This window comes from Hyla sarda, chromosome 3, assembly GCF_029499605.1.
Source record: "Hyla sarda isolate aHylSar1 chromosome 3, aHylSar1.hap1, whole genome shotgun sequence".
NCBI lineage: Eukaryota > Metazoa > Chordata > Amphibia > Anura > Hylidae > Hyla > Hyla sarda.
The window spans coordinates 309358718-309374130 of record NC_079191.1 but is presented as its reverse complement, the minus strand read 5'-3'; positions in this window follow the sequence as shown (position 1 = coordinate 309374130).

Sequence of the window (15413 nt, the reverse complement as noted above, 5' to 3'; positions counted from 1 at the left end):
GCAACTCCAGGCTGTGCCATTCAGCCACTATATGGTCTCCTCTTGCTGCTGCAAACCCCAGGCTGTTTCATTCAGCCACTACATGGTCCCCTCATGCTGCCGCCACCTCCACGCTAGGTAATTCAGCCACTATATGTTCTACTCATGGTGCTGCCAACTCCAGGCTGTGCCATTCAGCCACTATATGTACTACTCATGCTGTCACCAACTCCAGGCTGTGCCATTCAGCCACTATATTGTCTCCTCATGCTGCCGTCAACTCCAGGCTGTGTCATTCAGCCACCGTATGGTTTACTTATGCTGCTGGGCCTGGGACAATACCTAAAAATGTTTATGGCAGCACTAGCTACCATAAATCTTTAATTTAAATTTCAAACTTCATCTTTTAGTCTTAGGGGTTGTGAAGCCCTATTGTCTCCTCATGCCGTCGCCAGCTCCACGCTGTGTCATTCAGCCACTACATGGTTTACTCATGCTTCTGCCAATTCCGGGATGTGTCATTCTGCCAGATTATGGTCTCCTCATGCTGCTGCCACCTCTAGGGTCTGTCATTGTGCTGCCATGTGACTCCTTGTTAGTTTGGGTTTTTATGGCCATACAGTATAGTTCAAAGTAAACGCCGCGACATTAAACTTGGGAATCTAATATGAATCTTAAATTTAAAAAAATTACGTAATCTTTTCAAGACTGAGGCCCTACGGTCATCTACGTCATATTACCTGTGAAATTTAAACATTTAAACAGTACAAAGAGCTTAATAAAATCTGTAAAAATGTAATAAAAACAGCAAAAATTCAAAACGAGAGACAGGTGGCCAAAGAAAGCAAAACTAATCCTAAATATTTTTTTAGATATATAAATGCAAAAAAACCAAGGACAGAGCATGTAGGACCCCTTAATAATGATAATGGGGAGGTTGTCACGGGCGATCAAGAGAAGGCGGAGCTACTGAATGGGTTCTTTAGTTCTGTATACACTATGGAAGAAGGAGCTGACATTGGCCAGGTCAGTGCTGGTAACACATCATATAATGTACTGAACTGGCTTAATGTAGAGATGGTACAAGGTAAGTTAAGTGATATAAATGTAAGCAAATCCCCAGGACCGGATGGACTACACCCAAGAGTTCTTAGAGAGGTAAGTTCAGTAATATCTGTACCCCTGTTCATGATATTTAGAGATTCTCTGGTGTCTAGTATTGTGCCAAGGGACTGGCGCAAGGCGAATGTGGTGCCAATCTTCAAAAAGGGCTCTAGGTCTTCCCCAGGAAACTATAGACCGGTAAGTTTAACGTGCATTGTGGGTAAATTGTTTGAAGGACTTATAAGGGATTACATACAGGAATACATAGGGGATAATTGTATTATAAGTGATAGCCAGCATGGGTTTACTAAGGATAGAAGTTGTCAAACCAATCTAATTTGCTTTTATGAAGAGGTGAGTAGAAGCCTTGACAGAGGAATGGCTGTGGATATAGTGTTTCTGGATTTTGCTAAAGCATTTGATACTGTCCCTCATAGATGTCTGACAGGTAAGTTAAGGTCTTTGGGTTTGGAAATTTTAGTTTGTAACTGGATTGAACACTGGCTCATGGATCGTACCCAGAGAGTGGTGGTCAATGATTCGTACTCTGATTGGTCCCCGGTTATTAGTGGTGTACCCCAAGGTTCAGTACTGGGCCCGCTGTTGTTTAATTTATTTATCAATGATATAGAGAATGGTATTAACAGCTCTTTTTCTATCTTTGCAGATGACACAAAGCTTTGTAGCACAGTACAGTCTATAGAGGATGTGCATAAGTTACAAGAAGACTTGGATAGACTAAGTGTCTGGGCATCCACTTGGCAAATGAGGTTCAATGTGGATAAATGTAAAGTTATAAATCTGGGTACTAATAACCTGCATGCGTCGTATGTCTTAGGGGGGATTAAACTGGCAGAGTCACTGGTAGAGAAGGATCTGGGTGTACTTGTAGATCACAGACTACAGAATAGCATGCAATGTCAGGCTGCTGCTTCCAAAGCCGGCAGGATATTGTCATGTATCAAAAGAGGCATGGACTCAAGGGACAGGGACATAATACTTCCCCTTTATAAAGCATTGGTACGGCCTCACCTGGAATATGCTGTTCAGTTTTGGTCACCTGTCCATAAAAGGGACACTGCGGAGTTGGAAAGGGTGCAGAGACGCGCGACTAAACTAATATGGGGCATGGAACATCTTAGCTATGAGGAGCGATTAAAGGAGTTACAATTGTTTAGTCTTGAGAAGAGACGTTTAAGGGGGGATATGATAAACGTATATAAGTATATTAATGGCCCATGCAAAAAATATGGAGAAAAACTGTTCCAGGTTAAACCCCCCCAAAGGACGAGGGGGCACTCCCTCCGTCTGGAGAAAAAAAAGTTTAGTCTCAAGGGGCGACACGCCTTCTTTACCGTGAGGACTGTGAATTTATGGAACGGTCTACCTCAGGAACTGGTCACAGCAGGAACAATTAACAGCTTTAAAACAGGATTAGATACATTCCTGGAACAAAATAAGATTAATGCTTATGAAGAAATATAAAATCTCATCCCTTCCCCAATATCGCGCCACACCCCTACCCCTTAATTCCCTGGTTGAACTTGATGGACGTATGTCTTTTTTCGACCGTACTAACTATGTAACTATGTATACTATGTAACTATGTAAATTATACCAAGAATCCAATGAAAAAGCTGGAAGTCTTGAGGGAGGAGCTTTGCCAGTTATGACAGATGGGGACAGGGCCATCTACAGGTCCCCCTTCAGACTATCTCCAGAGCCTGGCACCAATGCTGGAGAAACTGTCCCTTGAAAAGCAGTGTCAGGAGTCCTTCGAGCTTCTGAGTTGACTCTCCTGCCCCACCTGCTGACTCACCTTTCCCCTCCCCGTTATCCCCAGTCCATGTCCCACACCCTACCCCACTCCCTGTGACATTCCCAGAATTTGGGCCAGTTCTCCACCCCTTCTAGTATGGTCCAAATGTTGCCCCAGGGGAGAACCTTCTGCCCATTTCTCCCCTTTCTTAACACCTCCCAATTTCCCTCTGCCCCTTAATAATCCCACCCCTTCAACACCATTTCCACAAATTTCCTTTTCGCAGTCCCATTCCTATTCCCTGGAAACCCCTCTTCCCAGATTCTACTCAGAAAGAAGAATCTACTCCTTGCGGCCCCCGGAGGACCCCAGCTCTCAAGACCCTTTCCAAGACCCCCTTCCCAGCCCACTTCTACAGACTTTTAGGGCACATGCCCTTTAAAGAAAAAAAAAAAGCCATGTAAATAGTTAATTTATTTTTATAAAAAAAACTCACAAGAGTTTTTTTTTTAGTTTATTTTATGACTTTGTCTATTTATTTAACACACAACTAGGGTTTGCTTTCAGGATAGTAGAGTGGTACCTCCTACCCCCAGTGCTAAATTTACACTGTGGGGTAGAAGGTACCACTCTACCATCCTGAAAGCAAATTGTACACAACACGGGGAAATATTACATAACAAAGACTTTGCTTGCAGGATAGGGGAGGGGGTAGTTTCTTGTGACTTTGACACTGGGGCATACAATCTACCCCCTCCCATAAACTGCAAGCAAAGTGTACCCCAACAGGAAAATTACATAAGCACCGTGCTTGCAGGATAGGGGAGGGGGTAGTTTCTACACCTCAGTGTAACTTTAATACTGGGGCATACAATCTAACCCCTCTCATATCCTGCAAGCAAAGTGTACCCCCAACATTAAAATTACATAAGCACCTAGCTAGCAGGATAGGGGAGGGGGTAGTTTCTATGCCTCAGTGTGACTTTGACACTGGGGCCTACAATCTACCCCCTCCCATATCCTGCAAGCAAAGTATACCCACAACATGAAAATTACATAAGCATCTTGCTGGCAGAATAGGGGAGGGGGTACTTTCTACCCCTCAGTGTGACTTTGACACTGCGGCATATAAGCTACCCCCTCCCATATCCTGCCAGCAAAGTGTACCCATAGCATGAAAAATACATAAGCACCTTGCTAGCAGGATAGGGGAGGGGGTAGCTTCTACGCCTCAGTGTGAAAGTCACACTGGGGCATACAAGCTCCCCCCTCCCATATCCTTCAAGCAAAGTGTACACACAACATGCAAAATACTTCAGCAGTTTGCTATCAAAAGTGAATTTAACTTAAAAAAAAGAGCAAAAAACAGTCCAAGAAAGTTCAGAACAAACGATCCTGCCAAGACACTCAGCCAGCTTCTGTCAGGAAAAACTGTGCAAAATCGTTTCTGAGACGCATGACGGCCTGGGTTGATCTTCTCGATCAACCACGTCCGGGTGCAGTTGGATTGGCCGTGTGAAGATCCGCCATTTGCCCACAAAAATTCCAAAGGCACATTCCACATAGCATCTTGCACGTGACAGTCTGTAGTTAAAGATCCGTGGTTGAGTCCACGGCTGGAGTAAGGCTTGAGCAAGTTTGCACACATCTGGAGCATTGGAGGGCATTGGAGGTCCACCAGTCCCAGGAAAGGCCCTTGCTTCAGGAAATCCCATCTCACCAGAGTAAATCCTCCTCCCAATGGCAGAGTTTTTAAACACATTGGAGTCGTTGGTTCTTCCATACGACCCGATGTCCGCAGCGATGAATTTGTACTGCACTTCCGCAATGGCCATAAGTATCGTGGAGAAGAACCTCTTGTAATTGCAGTACTCCTACCCGGTGTGCGCCGGCTTCTGGATCCTGATGTGTTTCTCGTCGACTGCTCCAACACAGTTTGGAAACTGTGTGACTTCCTGGAACTTCTCTACGATGCCAAGCCAATGTTCTGCTAAAGGATGCGGAAGAAAGTCTGCTAGAAGGCAATCCCACAGGGCCTCGCAGGTAATCCGGACAATCCCAGAGATGGTGGAAATTCCCAGGCGAAACTGGAAGTGGAGCGACGAAAAACTATCACCGGATGCCAGGAACCTCAAATTAACCGTTAAACTGATGCATTGGAGGTCATAAAAAGTTGCAACAGACATCCGTAGGTATGTATTCAAAAGGAATGGAAAATATAAAGGAAGGACTTATACTTCTCCTTCCTCATGAACTCACTTTTGGCTTTTGCTCACAAACTGCAGTGGCAGTTTTCCAAAAAATGCCAGAAAAAAACATGTGTGGAAACCTAGCCTAAAAGATGGTTTTCCACAGAGTGTTTTGTAGAAAAATGTCTACAGTTTTTCTATTGTTCTTTGCACCTTTTTGTTTGGCATTTTTAAAAATAAAATACAGCACTCTCTAGCCCCTAAGGACGCAGGGCGTACATGTATGCCCTGCGCCCGCTCCCTTTCTATCACGCATGTCCAGGAGCTGACCCAGCGGCTATCAGCCACTGCGATCAGTGTCTAATGCTGGACATCACCAATCGTGGTGATGCCCGGCATTAATCTCTTAGACAAGGGATTGCGGCATTTAAAATGAAAGTAAAACTGTCCAGATTAGCTGAGAGACCAGCAGAAGGGCCCGTACCTGCTTCCTCGCTGTCTCCGATCGTTGATCTGATGCTCCAGCCAGCCATGGCAGGCTGAAGCAGCAGAGCACGGATAACACTGAACAATGCTATTCTATGGCATAACATTGAACAATGTATGCAATCTAAGGATAGCATGTAATAGTCCCCTATGGGGACTAAAAAATAGTGTACAAAAAGTAAAAAAAAGTGAATTAACTCCTTCCCTAATAAAAGTTTAAATCACCTATAACGGATGCAAACTGATGCAAAGGGTTGCCATTTAGTGGCATCCATTAGCATCAGTTTTTCATCCGTTAGTATTAGTATTAGTATCAACTCTGAGCACTGAGCAGTCATTCGGCAATTGGACACCAGGAGGCAAGGTAAAGGACCCTCCTGCTGTGTCACAGCGGACGCGACATCCCGCACAGCCCCCTGAGCTAACCGACAATGATTTACTTTCACTTTAGACGCAGCGTTCAACTTTGAACGCCGCCTCTAAAGGGTTAATAGCACGCACTACTGCGAATATGCGCTATTAGCCAAGGGTCCCGGCCGTTGTAATAGAACGGGAGTGGACTTATGACATACCGGTACGTCATTGGTCCTGTAGGGGTTAAACAGTTTTCAAATTTACAATAATAAACATGTAGAAAGAGGCCATTTAAATGTAAAAATAATATATTTGTTTTATAATTGATCTTGTAATTTTTTTATTAGTAATAAAATATTGTGTTTGATAAAGTGTGTGTATGTAAGTTTCACTTTTTTTCTCTCTATTTTATACATTTTTTAGGCAGTACTACTACTCCCAGCATGGGGCAGACTGTTCCATGATGGGAGCTGTAGTACCTGTACTAATAGACAGATTGCCCCGGGTGTCACTCCTCTAGTGCAGAGATGGAGTGGCTTTCTCCTGCGCTCGCATCTCTGCACTATACTCCAGCCGGCCAGTGATGTGAATAGAATTCGCATCACTTATTCATATTTCCCGCAGAGAGCTGTGATTGGCCAGATGGTTCCAGCCACTCACAGCTCTCTGCGGGAAATATGAATAATAGGTATATATACGGCATATAATCATACTACAGTGGGACCAGAGAAGAGCAGCCAGCCGCCTGCATCTATACATCATACAAGACGCTCGCATTGGATGTCAGAAGGGACACTCACTGCTATCTGTCTATTAATGCAGGTACTACAGCTCCCAGCATGGAGCGGAGTGTGCTCCATGTTGGGAGCAGTAGTACCTGCAGTTAAGGACAGATCACAGCAGGTATCACTCCTGACACCAGATGCCATCTTCCTATCTAGATGCGAGAAAGCCGCCAGCATCTATATATTATACAGGACGATCGCAGCAGGTGTCCGGAATGACACCCGCGGCGATCTATCTATTAGCACAGGTACTACTACTCCCATCATGGAACAGTCTGTTCCATGCTGGGAGTAGTAGCACTACCTAAAAAAAATACAAATATTTAGAAAAAACACACTTTATTAGACACATTATTAAAATGCATTACTAATACAAATTTGTAGAGCATTTATTCAAATCGAATCTATTTTTTTTTTAAGTAGGCGAATCGACTGAATCAAATTTTCAAAAATTCGCTCATCTCTAGTTACTAGGTACAAATACGGTATGTGTGTACATCATTGAAGTTTTTCTCACTCAAACAACAACTGCATGGTGCGTACAGAATAAGTGGCATCTTCTTACAAGTTTATTTCCCCTCATTAGATTTGCACTCTCTGTTTTATCCATTTTCACATCACTGTTAATAACAGAGAAACTGGTATTAGGCTGTGAAAAATAAACACTATTACCTCTTAATTCTGTCACATTTAGCCTTTGAAGTTCAGCTTCCCGCTTAGGAAAGCTGGAGCAATAGGGGTCAAATGACGAACTGTATTTCTATGATTCTACAACTGCAGCAACATTCCTTTTTTTCTCCATTCTAAGGCTAGGATTCCACTAAGGTTTCTCACACAAAAGCACCCCAAAAAATGCCCATTCTGCTGCTGCACAGCATTTTTTCAGGGAAAAAAACGCTGAGGACAGATATTAGCTGCAAGTCAATAGGGAACTGCAAAATGCCATGTCTACTTGGCGTTTTTCAGTTTGGCCTTTTTAAAATCATTTTGACGTTTTTCAGCTATTTTTGGCTCTCTTGTTGAGACTTGTTGAGGTGTTTTTCTCCCATAAAAATGCCAAGGAAAATGCCATGTGAGTTTTAAATTTGGCGTTTTTGCAGGCAGCTTATATTCTTTTTTTTGGAATTTTTCTTTTCCAAAAAAGGGTTGGAGATACGTTTTTTATAAAAATTTCGTGGAGTACCATTAAAAAAAATAAATACACAGTAGTGATGGAAAAAATTGTATTTAATGATATTTATATTTTTTTATATAACTAAATTTTTATAAGTTTTTAAACAGGGATCAATTTTTGTGGGCGGGCAGCAAACTAAAAATGTAGCCAACAATAATAAAAATGTAGAAAGGGGCCATTTAAATGTAAAAATCTACATGTGTTAAATGTAACATAAATTTTGTTAAACTTTTTATTAGTAAAGTATTTTAATAATGTGTTTAATAAAGTGTGTGTTTTTAACTTTTTTCTTTATTTTTTATTTTTTTTTAAGTAGCACAACTACTCCCACCATGGAACAGACTGTTCCATGATGGGAGTAGTAGTACCTGTACTTATAGACAGATCACCCCAGGTGACACTTCTGACACCCATTGCGATCCTCCTACAAATTGTATAGAAGCAGCTGGCCGGACGCTTCTCCGCTACCCTGCACTGTATTCTGGTATGTGAATTCATGATGATTCATGTTTCCCGCAGAGAGCTGTGATTGGCCAGATGGTGCCAGCCAATCACAACTCTCTGCGGGAAATATGAATAGGTATATATACGGCAGTGCAGGGGACCAGAGAAGAGCTGCCCGGCGGTATCTATACATTATACAGGATAATCGCAGCAGGTGTCAGGAGTGACACTTGCTGAGATCTGTCCCTTACTTCAGGTACAACTGCTCCCAACATGGAGTACATTCTGCTCCATGCTGGGAGCTGTAGTACCTGCATTAATAGACAGATTGTAATTCCGCTGCGATCTGTCTATTACTACAGGTACTAAAACTCCCAGCATGGAGCAGAGTGTGCTCCATGTTGGGAGCAGTAGTACCTGCAATAAGGGACAGATCGCAGCAAGTGTCAATCCTGACACCTGTTGTGATCCTCCTGATGTGAATTTCGGGACTCAGCTGTGCTCACGGCTAAAGAGCCAGGAGAACAGCTGATGCTGTGCAGTAGATATACAGTGTACAGGGTGGGCCATTTATATGGATACACATTATAAAATGGGAATGGTTGGTGATATTAACTTCCTGTTTGTGGCACATTAGTATATGTGAGGGGGGGGAAACTTTTCAAGATGGGTGGTGACCATGGAGGCCATTTTGAAGTCGGCCATTTTTAATCCAACTTTTGTTTTTTCAATAGGAAGAGGGTCATGTGACACATCAAAAACAATGATGTGCTTGGTTTTAACGTAACTTTATTCTTTCATGAGTTATTTACAAGTTTCTGACCACTTATAAAATGTGTTCAATGTGCTGCCCATTGTGTTGGATTGTCAATGCAATCCTCTTCTCCCACTCTTCACACACTGATAGCAACACCGCAGGAGAAATGCTCGCACGGGCTTCCAGTATCTGTAGTTTCAGGTGCTGCAGAATGGCCAAAACTAAAATTGGAACAGGACCCTCAGTTTACGCAGAAGATTTTGTTCAGTGATGAGACAAACTTTTATGTGAATGGTGAAGTTAACAAACAAAACCACCGCTATTGGTCTGACACTAACCCACACTGGATAGATCCCTCCAAGACTGTTGGAACACAAAAATTGATGGTATGGTGTGGTATATGGGGTACAAAGATAGTAGGGCTATTCTTCATCAATAGAAACCTCAAGGCCACTGGATATGCGAAATTGCTACATGATGATGTGTTTCCCTCTTTATGCACTGAAGCTGGCACGTTCCCTGAGTTTTTCTAGCAAGATGCTGCACCACCACATTGTGGGTGTCGGGTCCGAGTATTCCTAGATGAACAGTTTCCTGGAAAGTGGATTGGTCATCGTTGGCCAGTTGAATGGCCGCCAAGGTCTCCCGATCTGACCCCTGACACCCTTAGACTTTTATCTTTGGGGTCATCTGAAGGCAATTGTCTATTCTGTGAAGATACGAGATGTGCAGCACCTGAAACTATGGATACTGGAAGCCTGTGCTAGCATTTCTCCTGCGGTGTTGCTATCAGTGTGTGAAGAGTGGGAGAAGAGGGTTGTATTGACAATCCAACACAATGGGCAGCACATTGAACACATTTTATAAGTGGTCAGAAACTTGTAAATAACTCATGAAAGAATAAAGTTATGTTAAAACCAAGCGCATAATTGTTTTTCTTGTGAAATTCCCAATAAGTTTGATGTGTCACATGACTCTCTTCCTATTGAAAAAACAAAAGTTGAATTCAAAATGGCTGACTTCAAAATGGCTGCCATGGTCACCACCCATCTTGAAAAGTTTCCCCCCCTCACATATACTAATGTGCCACAAACAGGAAGTTAATATCACCAACCATTCCCATTTTATTAAGGTGTATCCATATAAATGACCCACCCTGTAGATACAGTTCTGGGTATAAATAGATCATGGGAGAGATCTCTGTACTGCCCCCTGATATATTGATACATAGGTATTAGGTCACCCCTAAGCCTTTTTTTCTAACCCTAATTCTGATAATCTTTCTGGGTACTGTAGTCTTCCCATTCCCCGTATGGCTCTGGTTGCCCGTCTTTGAACCCTCTCCAGCTCCACTATATCTTTCTTGTACACTGGTGCCCCGTACTGTACACAGTATTCCATGTGTGGTCTGACTAGTGATTTGCACTGTGGTAGAATTATTTCCTTGTCTTGGCCATCTATGCCCCATTGATGCACCCCATGATTTTATTTGTCTTGGCAGCAGTTGCCCGATACTGGTTGCTTCAGCAAAATGTACTGTCAAAGGGGTACTCTGGTGGAAAACCTCTTTTTTTTTTAATCAACTGGTGCCAGAATGTTAAACAGATTTGTAAATTACTTCTGTTAAAAAAGCTCAATCCTTCCAGTACTTGTTAGCTCCTGAATACTGCAGAGGAAATTCTTTTCTTTTTGGAACACAGAGCTCTCTGCTGATATTATGACCAGTTGACATCTCTGTCCATTTTAAGAACTGTCCAGAGTAGGAGAAAATCCCCCTAAAATGGACAGAGATATCAGCAGAGAGCACTGTGTTCGTGATTCAGCAGAGAGCACCGTGTTCCAAAAAGAAAATAATTTCCTCTGTAGTATTCGTACTGGAAGGATTAAGATTTTTTAATAGAAGTAATTTGCAAATCTGTTTAACTTTCCGGGACCAGTTGATTAAAAAAAAAAAAAAAAAAAAGTTTTCCACCAGAGTTCCCCTTTAAATAAGTCATTTTCCATGTCAGTAGTCCCGAGTGTTCTCCCATTTAATACATAATCTCAGCCTGAATTTTTACTCCCAATGTGCATAACCTTACATGTGCCCCTTCCCAGCCCAAACCTCCAACCTATCCAGATCCATTTGTAAGAGTGCACTGTCCTCCATTGTGATAACCACTTTACAGAGTTTAATATCATCTGCAAAGATTGATACTTTACTATTCAACCCCTCTACAAGGTCATTAATAAATATATTAAATAGAACAGGACCAAAGACTGACCCCTGTAGTATCCCACTAGTAACAGTCACCCAATCAGAATAAGTACCATTAATAACCACCCTCTGTTCCCTATCACGGAGCCAGTTACTTAGCCACTTGCACACATTTCCCCCCAGTTCAAGCATTATCATTTTATGCACCAATCTTTTATGTGGCACCTTATCAAATGCTTTGGAAAAATCAAGAAATACGACATTCAGCAATTCACCCTGGTCCAGTCTGGAGATCACCCTTTCATAAAAGCTGATCAGATTAGTTTGACAGGACCGATCCCTCATAAACCCATGCTGATATGTGGAGACATGTCTACCACACTTGTCCCTGAAGAGTTGTGCCGCTAAAAGAATGCGCCGCAAGGAAACGCGTTGGAAATATGTGGCTTGATTTGTATTAATTTTATATGCAAGCATTATACTAAAACCTTTGTGCTTGCTATTTGTATACTCACCGAATAGTTTGTGGAGGTTTTGCAAACTGTTACTGGTGGCTTGCTGTACACGCTGCACCCGGTGCCTCCGTTCCCTCCAGAACCAGGGAGAGATAGGAGGTTCCTGTTGCAGGTTGGCACTCTCTAGGAAGGCCTCCCTGCAGTAACAGGTAAGAGTCCCAGTGGACTAGAAGGGCCAGTGCAGCCTAACCCTGGTGACCTTTCAAGTACCTAGGATTAGCTGTTTTTGCAAAAATTGTAAAATTATCTAAATTTCTGTATTTTGTATGTCCCATTATTATCACAAAATATGTGCTACTATTTTAAATTGTAAACCAATAAAATATTGTTTTTTCGACCAAGTGTTTTCCCTTTTGCAATACTAAGTCGACACATAGGTCTCTACATATCATTTGCTCCCCCTTATTCTATGATGTGGAGACATACATTTATTTTTATCAAGATACTCCAAAATAGCATCTCTTAAAAAAACCTTAAACAATTTACATACAACGGAGGTTAAACTAACAGGAGTATAATTCCCAGGGTCACATTTTGACAAATTTTTAAATATTGGCAGTTCTGGGGAACCGTCCCTATCACTAGAGAGTCTGTGAGTATTAGAAATAGGGGTATGTCTATTACTTTACTTAACTCCCTTAGAACGCAGAGGTGAATAAATTAGGAAACATTTCTAGCATTCTGTTATCACTTTGTGAGTATGAGGTATTTTTATTGCAGCATAACAGGGCAAAGCTAAATTTCTTATTTTAGTGCATATCCACAACAGAACAAAATGATGAAAGGGTGTGAGAACATGTAAAGAGCAGGGGCAAATTCTGACAAAAGAGGGCCTCTTGATTTCCAACTATCAGTCTTGTGATCAGAGATGTTAAAGGGCTACTCTGGCACTAAGACATCTTATCCCCTATCCAAAGGATAGGGGATAAGATGCCTGATCGCGGGGGTCCCACAGCTGGGGACCCCTGTGATCTTCCACGCCGCACCCCGTTAGAATCAGCCCCCGGAGCGTGCTCGCTCCATGTCTGATTACTAGCAATCACAGGGATGGAGCATAATGATGTCACGGCTCCGCCCCGTGTGACGTCACGCTCTGCCCCTGTGTGACATCACGCTCCGCCCCCTCAATGCAAGCCTATGGAGGGGGCGTGACAGCTGTCCTCCATAGGCTTGCATTGAGGGGGTGGAGCTTGACGTCACATGGGGCGGAGCCATGACATCACTATGCTCCATCCCTGTGATCGCTAGTAATCAGACCCAGAGTGAGCACGCTCCGGGGGCTGATTCTAACGGGGTGTGGCGTGGAAGATCAAGGGGTTCCCCAGCGGCGGGACCCCCGCGATCATGCATCTTATCCCCTATCCTTTGGATAGGGGATAAGATGTCTTAGCGCTGGAGTACCCCTTTAAGGTCCTTTTATACCAAGTGATTATCAGCCGAACACCCCAATTATTTTACTGCGTAAAAGTTATATTGATCAACAAGATGTGCGAGAAAATACTTGTTTATCAGCTGACCACATTGATGATCCAGGCCTCATTATGGAAATGACTGTACGCGCAAACAATCAAATGTTTGTTCATGTAGCGGTTCACTTCCAATATTCAAGAGGTCTAAGTGATCCTTTAAAAGAACACCGGTTGACTTGCACATAGTCATTTGGCACTCATCGAGGGCAGCTACCAGCCACTATAAAAGACCCTTTCTCATAGAGTAGCTCATTCATGACTTTCCAGATTTATCCCTGCTGTACAGATCCAAGAGTAATTGTGAGAATTGGATGGAAACAAGCATAGTTCCTTAAGTGTGATTTAATCCCCAGTGGATACAATTGGAGATTTTCCTATCCTTGGTGACGGAAAATATAGATTTTATGAAAGACAGGAGGCGAGCATTATATTGCATAACTTTCTTTACTGCAAATATATAGCAGCCATATTAAACATGTTTCAACAAGTAATCAATAAAAAAACTTTAGGTACACAGGTGTAGCATTACAGGTACATACAACCAAGCATGCTAGATATAGTAACAACCAATGAGCATGTAGCCCAGGTGATATAAGGTCTCTACTGACAGGATTAATCTTCTTTCTTTGATGAATAGTCCATTACGTAGGTGTCCAAGAAGAGAATAATTAACAAAAACCATAACAGGAAATGTACTCATATTGAGAATGAATTCTCCGGCAGGAAGATCTCTAGAAGATGAAGAAGATTGTTCATCGATGAATCTGAAGAAAAACTTGAGAAAGGAATGTGAAGATGATCCAAAACGATGAGAAATAGAACAAATAACTCCCGATGTCAGGATGGTTAATAAGCTGAAAATAGAATAAAAAATTATTAGTGGGATGGGTTAAGGGAGGGATAATGCTCGCCTCCTGTCTTTCATAAAATCTATATTTTCCGTCACCAAGGATAGGAAAATCTCCAATTTTATATCAGACAGGAGGCCTTCGCATTATATTGCAATTTTAAAGCTAATAATGTTATAGAAAATAAAATAAAATTAACTATATGATTAAACAACAAAATAGTACAACTATAAAAGATTCATAGAAATATGAGATTCAGGTCTAAAGTAAAAGGTCTTAAATGTTGAATCTGAAGACCAATCAGCAGCTTTGAGAAGATCTGAAAGGGATCCTCCTGTTTGAATGAGTTTTGTAGAAACTGCACCTCTAGTAGAGTGTGCGCCAAAAGCAGATGTGTCAATATTGGCTAGGGCCATAACCTGTCTGATCCATCTGGCCAGGGTGGCAGAAGAAACAGGTAAGTGAGGCTTACAGTAGGAGATAAGTAATTGAGAAGAAGATGTAGATCTAAGTGACTCAGTTTTAGTTTCATAGGATTTAAGGCAACGTACTACACACAATTTATCATGATGTGGAAAAGCGGGGTAAAAAACTTCGTGTAAGTTGGTTTTTGTACGTCTATGAATGGAAAATAAGACACCTTGAGGTGTGAAAGTTCTACAGGATATGTCTAAAGATCTGACATCGGAGACTCTTTTGATGGAAATTAGACAAAGGAGAGTAGTGAGTTTAAAAGAGAGTAATTTAAGTGATAGTAAATCGTTATCGTCCCAAGAAATAAACAGATTAAGGATAAGATTGACATCCCAAGTGGAATGATATTTAGGCATAGGTGGTCGTTTAAAGCGAATTCCTTTAAGGAGTTTGCAAACCAATGGATGTTTGCCGATAGGGATAGAATTAATAGGGTCATGATAAAAGGAGATAGCTGACCGATATAGGTTTAAAGTACGGTAAGCTTTACCAGAATCAAAAGAGAAAGAGAGGTAATTTAAGATGTGTGGGATAGATGCAAGAACGGGATCCAGGTTCCGTTGTGTGCACCAATCAACCCAAAGTTTCCAGGCTGATCGGTAAGCAGTCCTGGTGCCTGGAGCCCAGGCCTCAGAGAGGATTGCTCTAGTTGATGAAGAAAGTTGCGAGTCAAATGAGATTGACCCGAAATTAGCCATGCAACCAGATGAAGTTGAAGGTAGACAATAAGAGGATGAGGATTGTTCTGTGGGTCCAGAAGAAGGTAAGGAGAATGCGGAATGATTCTCGGAAAATCTATAACCATGCTGAGTAATTGGGGGAACCAGGATTGGGTTGGCCACCAAGGAGTGATGAGAACAATGGTCGATTTCTGCAGGA